The sequence below is a fragment of the Beta vulgaris genome, chromosome 2, assembly GCF_026745355.1.
Source record: "Beta vulgaris subsp. vulgaris cultivar EL10 chromosome 2, EL10.2, whole genome shotgun sequence".
NCBI lineage: Eukaryota > Viridiplantae > Streptophyta > Magnoliopsida > Caryophyllales > Amaranthaceae > Beta > Beta vulgaris.
This window is the reverse complement of record NC_079203.1, coordinates 10,113,986-10,122,489: the sequence shown is the minus strand read 5'-3', so window position 1 is coordinate 10,122,489 and position 8,504 is coordinate 10,113,986.

Sequence of the window (8,504 nt, the reverse complement as noted above, 5' to 3'; positions counted from 1 at the left end):
TTATCAAATATCAAATCACTAATACTCTTGTTTTGTTAGTTCTTAGTTGCAACAATCATTGATTATAGGTGTTTTTATTAACATGCAACATTTCCTTTTTAGGTAAAGGTTTTGGATTAATTTGAGTATTTGACCATTTTATTATCACTTTATTTACTTTACATGTAAAAATTATGAGCAATTAGGTTAAATCTTACTCACTCTTCTTTTTCTTTAATATTTGTGCAAAACGACATTTGTTTCAACTAAAATATTATCTATAGTAACATATAAAAGTAACCTATTTTAAGTACAACTAGAGTTGTGTTTTCATCTGCAACAACTTTTCTACAAATCATGTAGAAATTAAAGTAACTTATTAAAATAATATATAAAAATCCAAACAATAAACATAACATAGAACATGGAAAATTTTACTTTTACAAGATGTTTCGATTTTGGAAATAGCAATTCAAACCATAACTATGACTTATTTTCTTCTTTCTGAATTTTTTTTCTCTCATATCCTTTGGGTCACCTCTTTGCCGTTCTCTCTAGCTCCTCTCTTTTTTTTAGTCTTTGATTTTTCTAAAAACCAAACAGTAAGATATGCAAGAAATTTGAACAATTCTGCTTACATATAGAATTGTTTTCCATTTTCTATGGTGCCTCTAATTGGACTAAAATATTGGACTTTGTGCAATCAATATTGTGAGTTAATCACTATATCACCCTTAATTTATAAAATTGGTACTTAATCAATCACTTAAAAAACCCACATCATACTTAAACAACCTACACCGAATGCAACCATTATATTCCAAACCAAATCACCTTATATGTGGATAACATAAAATATAATCAAAACAATTAAAAGTATTACACCTATTAGATATATAAATGTATGAAATGAAGGAATGATCCAGACAAACAGATTAAAAAGAGAATGTTCTGAAGATCATGAACAAATTAATGAAATTAAAATGTATTATGATTGTCATTACATATCCCCATGTAAAGCTATGTGGAGGATATTCGAGTTCACTAATTGATTTTAGGATTCATTGCTATCAAATGTTGAGTTTTCATCTACATGACGAGCAGACTATCCTTTACACTGATAATGATGATTTAGGAGCGATATCGATCCTTGAAAGACCCAACATTGAGAGCACAAAAAGTTTAGGAGTCGATACCAGATAGGGGTTGAGCGAGACTGCATAAAGAGGGAGTAGAAGTGGTTGCATGATTGAGCGTCAGTAGTGGTGCAGATTGTGATTATATGAGCCTTTGAATTAAGCAACAAACAAAGCGAAAGTTTTTTCAGTCAAGTTCTTTTTGTTAAAAAGGTTGGTCACATGTTCCACAATAATACTAGCTACATCAATCATTGTATGCACGGGTTATAAGCCGATTTTAGAATAATATTTTTAATGCACGATTTAGTATACAGGAAATTATGTTGGAAATAGAAATCCCCATGATTTTCTAATTTGGGTACTTGTTGATAGGAAGTGGAGAAAATAGGATAATAAAAATTCCTTGGAAAACTAAAGTTCCCACAAAACATGGAAATTTATTCACCTACCCCCTCCTTGGTCATTCAAATTCCCATATCAAATCATGGAAAGTGCAAGTTCCTTGATGTCAATCAAACATATTAAGATCATTTCCTAGAAATTACACAAGGGCTTGTTTGGGAACCATCATTTTATTGAAATGATGGAATTGTTTCAATTCACTTGTTTGGGTACTCAATGGATTTGGATTTAGAATTTAAAATTCCAACCCAAGTTAAAAACACATAGTTTAAATCTCACCCCATCAACCTATCATTTCTATTTCTCTCCCATTCAATTTTCTCTCTCCTCTAAGTTCCCCATTATTCTCTCCCATCCCCCCCCCCCTTTTTCCACACCAAAATTGAAATTCAATTCCCATGTTTTTTAAACGAGTTTGAGGAATTGGATTTGGAATTCAATTCCCATGTTTTCCAAATGAGTTTGAGGAATTGGAATTGGGATTCAAATACATGAGATCAATTTCTAGAATTGAACTAATAAATTGAAATGAATTTCTGGTTTCCAAACACTACCTAAGGAAAATAACTTCCTAGGAAATGGAACTTCGCATGAGAATTAAATTACCATGTATATCAAACAACCACTGATTATATAAATTTAAAATCACGAACTAATACTCAGACCATAATTTTTGGAAAAACATCCTAAAATCTTAAATTTATAAACCAAAAACTTATTGTGCATTTTGATGTTTTTTTTTTTTTCATTTACGTATTTATAAACTTATATATTACGATAATAAGATTTCTAAACTTTAAATTGTTGTAACAAATGATTTTTCATATATGATGAAATATAATTTTTGATTTTAGATTATTTCACTTTAAATACATGTATTCTAATAATAATTATGGATTCCATAAATTTGGAATGAAAACAATGCAACTACTTAATAAAAAAAAAGAACTGCGGACCTATAGCCTTTCCAAGGGTTCCTCCCCTGGATTTTCTCAGGCTTGAGCGCTCCACCGGTCCTCAATCCCCATTCTTGTGCATTATGCAGGGGTTTAAACACTAGTATAACGATTGTATATTGTTGCGGTTTTCGCTATACACGACAATATATCGCGTGAGAATACAAAAAAATTGAAAATAACCTATTGCGCGTGCGGTTTCTACTAGAAACGAACCTGCAACAATAAGTCCCGTAATATGAATTGCTAGGGCTTTCCTCTCTCTCACTCTCTTGTTTTCAATGTTGTTTGTCATTTGAAGTTTTAAACTCCTCACTATCTCATTTCCTCTCTCACCCAACAAAATCTGAAATCTTCTCTCAACCTCTCTCACACAAGACCACCAGTATTTTCACTCTCCAACAACCACCACCATCTTGAACCCTCATCGCAGATCGTAGTCTTCATCATAGATTGTCGTCTTCTTCGCCCCTCCTTCAGCACACCGCCTGCATCAATCTTTGCTCCTCCTTCGTGCTCCTCCTTCACACAACTAAAGATGACAATGTGGCGGGTCTGGATCGGATCCACCTGGATACATACCCGTTTATTTTTTTTTTATAGACCCAGACCCGCCCATTATCTGTTGGGTGTAGATTTTTCAGACACAGACCCAGATCCGTTGGGTTTAGCGGATGCTAAGTAGGTCATAAATGGGTCCATTGTAGAAGTTTTCATCACATTTTTGAATATATGTAATTATAAAATTCACTCTAATATATATAGGTCCTGCACCATGGTTAAAGCATTATCTAAACAAAATTTTAAAAATGAACTCATAAAATTTTTAAATGTTACAACTTACAAAGTTACAAGTCTTATATGGAGTTACAATTCTAACGAGTTAACACATAACAACTCATAAAAACTTAGAGTTTAGGTAAAAAAAAATTCTAATATGTAAATGGTCTGCGGGTCGGGCCGGATCTAGCATATGTGGACCTGGACCTAGACCCGACCCATGCTCTCTGGGACCCAGACCAGACTAGACCCATTGGGCTTAAAATTTTTGGACCCAGACCCTTATAAAATGGGTCGAATCCTAGCGGGTCTGGATCGGCTCCATGAGCCATTGTCATCTCTACACCAACGCCTTGGTCGGCGCTTATCCTTCGCTTACCACCGGATCTCCTCTTTCACCCCTCCTTCAGCGCACTAGATCTCGTTCTTTGCGCCTCCTTCTTCGATTCTCTCTGCACCGCGCCATCGCTCGTTGGCCGACTTCCTCTAGTCGCATCTCTCATCTCTTTTGCCGTCCATTGTTTTTATTTTCATTTTTATATTTTCTTTTGTTAGGTTTTCATTATTGTATATTTTTTAATTTTCGTTGTTAGGAATCAAAAATTTTCTTTTCAATTTTTTGTTTCTTTTCGATTTTCATATTTCACACACACACACACACAGATATATATATATATATGTATATATATATATGTATATATATATATGTATATATATATATATGTATACATATATATATATATATATATGTATATATATATATATATATGTATATATATATATATATGTATATATATATATATATATGTATATATATATATATATGTATACATATATATATGTATACATATATATATGTATATACATATATATATGTATGTATATACATATATATATATACATATATATATATGGTTGGGATTCGGTGAGAATACCCCTTATGTGAGAACACATACTTATATGAGAACACTTTAAGATTTAGAACACAAACATATTTGTTTTAGAACATGAAAGTATAATCAATACATATACATATATACATGTTCTGAAATATCAAACTTATGTTCTAAATTTATTCAAACATGTTCTGAATTATTCAATGATGTTCTGAAATATTGCAAGTGTGTTTCTAATTTATTCAAACATGTTATTTATTATTTCAAACATGTTCCAAATTATTTTTAATTGTGTTCTAAAACTTTTCAAACATGTTCTGAATTACTTCAAACATGTTTCAATTCATTTTAATTATGTTCTGAAATATTTCGAGTGAGAACATATATCATATGTGAGAATAAAGGTAGGTCGGAACATGATGTACATCGTTTTAGAACATGATGTATATTGTTTTAGAACATGATGTACAACGTTTTAGAACATAATGTACAACGTTTTAGAACATGATGTACATCATTTTAGAACATGATCTACGTCGTTTTAGAACATGATGTATCCGTTTTAGAACATGTTGCTCAGTATTTTAGAACATGATATACATTAATTTAGATCAATACCACTAAAATTGCAGTTAAAAAGACAGAAATTATGAACAAAATTCAAGTGAGAACATCTTTCGAGTGAGAACATATATCATATGTGAGAATAAAGGTAGGTCAGAACATGATGTACATCGTTTTAGAACATGATGTACATCATTTTAGAATATGATCTACGTCGTTTTAGAACATGATGTATCCGTTTTAGAACATGTTGCTCAGTATTTTAGAACATGATATACATTAATTTAGATCAATACAACTATAATTGCAATTAAAAAGACAAAAATTATGAACAAAATTCAACCAAAAAAAAACCTAAAAAAATCAAAATAAAATGAGAATATATATATATCACAATAACAAGTGATAACACATTATAAGAAGAACAACAGCAGCATGAAGGACAGTACGCGGGAAGTGGTCGACGATGATGGTAGACAGCGTTGTGGTCGGCGGAGGGAGAACACACCACCACAAGCAAGCAATCAAACTTTCGTGAAATTGAAGGAGTTTCACCGTGAAACCGAAGATAAAAAGGTCGTCGGCAACAGTGTAGGCATTATGAAGACCAATAGCTGAATTCTGATCATATTTCCGACGCAATAGAAGGAAAAATCATCGGTTTCCGGTGATAATTGTAGAAAAAACGAAAGTAAGGAGAGAGAATGATAAAAAATGAGCGGTGTGGCCGGTGGTGGTTACTGGTTGGTGGTGGTCGCTGATAAGTGGTGGGATGTTGAGAGGAAAGAATGAAGAGGTGAATACAAAGAAAGGAAAGAGGAGAGAGAAGAAGATGGGTTTGAGTGAGGTGAGTGAAATGAATGACGATGGTAAGAGAGAGGAGTTTTAAACTCTGATTTTTTTAGGAAAAATTCTAACCCTTAAATTTTAAATATCCAATGGTAGACATCTATTCTCACATATGTGGTGTTCTCACATAGAGGAGGTGTTCTCACAAGAGCCCTCCTCTATATATATATATATATATATATATATATATATATATATATATATATATGTATATATATATTAGTATATATATATGTATGTATATTATATATGTATGTATATATATATATATATATATATACATATATATATACATATATATATACAATATATATATATATGTATATATATATATGTATATATATATATACATATATATATATATATATATTTAGTAATTAGGATTTGTAGAGATATATCAATACTATTGAATATATGAATTCAATTGCTTTTCAATTTGTTATACGTATGTGGATTTTGTTGACATTGTTTCTAGTTTTTTTTGGCATGTATTACACTCCAACGCTAAACTCAACATGAAAATCAGAATTAATTTGTTTAAAAGTTGCACATGTTGCTCCAGTTTTAACCTAGAACCACAACAATAGATAATTATATTGCTCCGGTTTCAAAACCGCGTCAATAGGTTTCATCCATTGCCGCGTCTTGATTTGCGGCGGTGTGAAAAACACGACAATAGACCCGTAAAAAGCCGCTGCGATATATTATATTAGTGAAATCATATTTACATAAAAGCTCCATGCGTTTTCAAATTTGCATGTGCTAAAACTAGTTAATTTCGTAAAGCTGGTTTTTTTAAAATAAAAACGGGGTAAAGTTATACCTCCATGTACCTAACTGGGTCCTACACAAATTTAGGGAGATAGTAAGAAATTATAGGACATCGTATAGCAACTCAGTTTACATAAAGAAATTTATCATTTTAAATAAAGTAATTCCATGTTTGTCAGTTAACTAAATATGGTTGAGTTTTTCGAAAAACTCACTGATGACTCCCCTTATTTAGTATTATACCAAATGTTTACCCTTGTTCTCTAATTAGAATCTCTGAACGCCCTTAAAAAGTTGATGAAGGGATTATTTCACCCACTTATAAGTAGGCACCATATTTGTATAAACTAAAATCGGTATATCAATTGGAACAACTTATCTAAATAGTTGTGGCGTGAACAAACATTATCCTGAAGTTGAATTTGTCCTGTAATGTACACACAAACTCTTGACAACCAACCTCCAGGGTTACACGACCACTGCTCCTCCGATGTAGTACAGAGTCACAGTCTGAGACTACTTTGAACAATGCCTGGAAGAGAGAGAATACAAAGAACATGTTTTAGAATTTAGTAGAGAGGAATTTTTTCAGTGTGTCTAAGAACACTGATGAGGCTCCAATTTATAGAGGAAAGACAAGAAGCAAAAAAGGGTAATACAATCAATTAGGCGGATATTAAGGCAAAACAAAAATATTAATAACGAGAAGGATCTATCAAGGATAACAGTTACGAAATCAGCGAAGATATGGATGTTGATTTCCGAAAAAAAAGTAACTGAACTAAAACCCCACAACCACGAAAGCGCCGAGTCAGACGCCTGAGCCGGTGCACGCATGTGTGGTGACTAGTTCCTTCCCACTTAACCCTCAACAAAAGTATAAAAAAGGAAACACTATAACAGGAAGCTAAGGAAAAAATCCTTTAAACTACCAATATGGAACAATGAGCTTTTTGTTCTTTTGAATCATCTTTTAGAGTGAGAAGACTAACACTCCACTCACTAATTTCAACAATATCATCAGTTTGGAGCATCGAGACAAGGGTGAGATTAGGTGCCATAAGCGAATAGATTTTGTGATACAAGTTAGGTGAAAATTATTTGAGAATTTGTGATACAATATGTATTCGAAACAATGATGGTTTAACATAAAACATCTTAAGTAAGATAGATTCAAAAAACAAATGTTTCTTCCTTTTAAGAAATTCGATCTTTATATTATAAAATCATAAGTCATATATCTTTTTTTTTGGTTCCACTACTTGCCTTAATCAAGAAAACTAGTCAATGCACCCCCCATAAATAAATAAAAACACTAATACACACCACTTTTGTGGGTCAGACTAACAATCAACTATTGTAACATTTGTACTTGCCCATAGCTAAAAATCAATCATGTAACATTTGGTAAAAAAAGCCTTTATTAAACTTGAGCAACAATTTTCTAACCAAAATCTTTGGGCAGACCTCTTTTTCTTAAGTGACCAAGCCTGTTATCACTAGGGCTCTTCAGAGTGCGGTCTGGACCGCACCACACCACAACCTAAACCATTTTTTCGCGGTTGGGTTGGTTTGCGGTTTTAAAATTGCGGTTTGGGTTATGATTTCAAGCAAACCGCGGTTTGCGGTTTGGGTTGGGTTTTAATTTTTGTAAACCAAAACCGCACCGCAAACCGCAATTTTATATGTTTTTTAAAAAAAAATTAAATGCACTTGACAAGGTGGCATACAAGTATAAAACTGAAAAAAAGAAGTCTGAGGTAAAGAACTTTAACACTTTTGATAAATCATTATTTATGTTTAATTATGAAGTCAACTTCATATTTATTTGGACTCTTATTAACAATTTTTTTTTACTCTTAGATTACAAAATTAATGTTGTGGAGAAAAAGATGGTTCAACCGCAAACCAAACCGCACCAAATCGTTTTGTGCGGTTCGGTTTGGGCAAAAGTGTGGTGCGGTTTGGGTTGAAAAAATGTCAAACCGTATATTTGCGGTTTGGGTTGGGTTACATCCCAAACCGCAACAACCCAAACCGCGAACACCCCTAGTTATCATTGTAGAATATACAAGAGGAGGTGAGAAAAGCTAATGCAATCATATATAATATTAAAGCAAGAAAAATTCAGCCTACGTGGCAGCCTCATAGTTCTGCTCTCACAATGC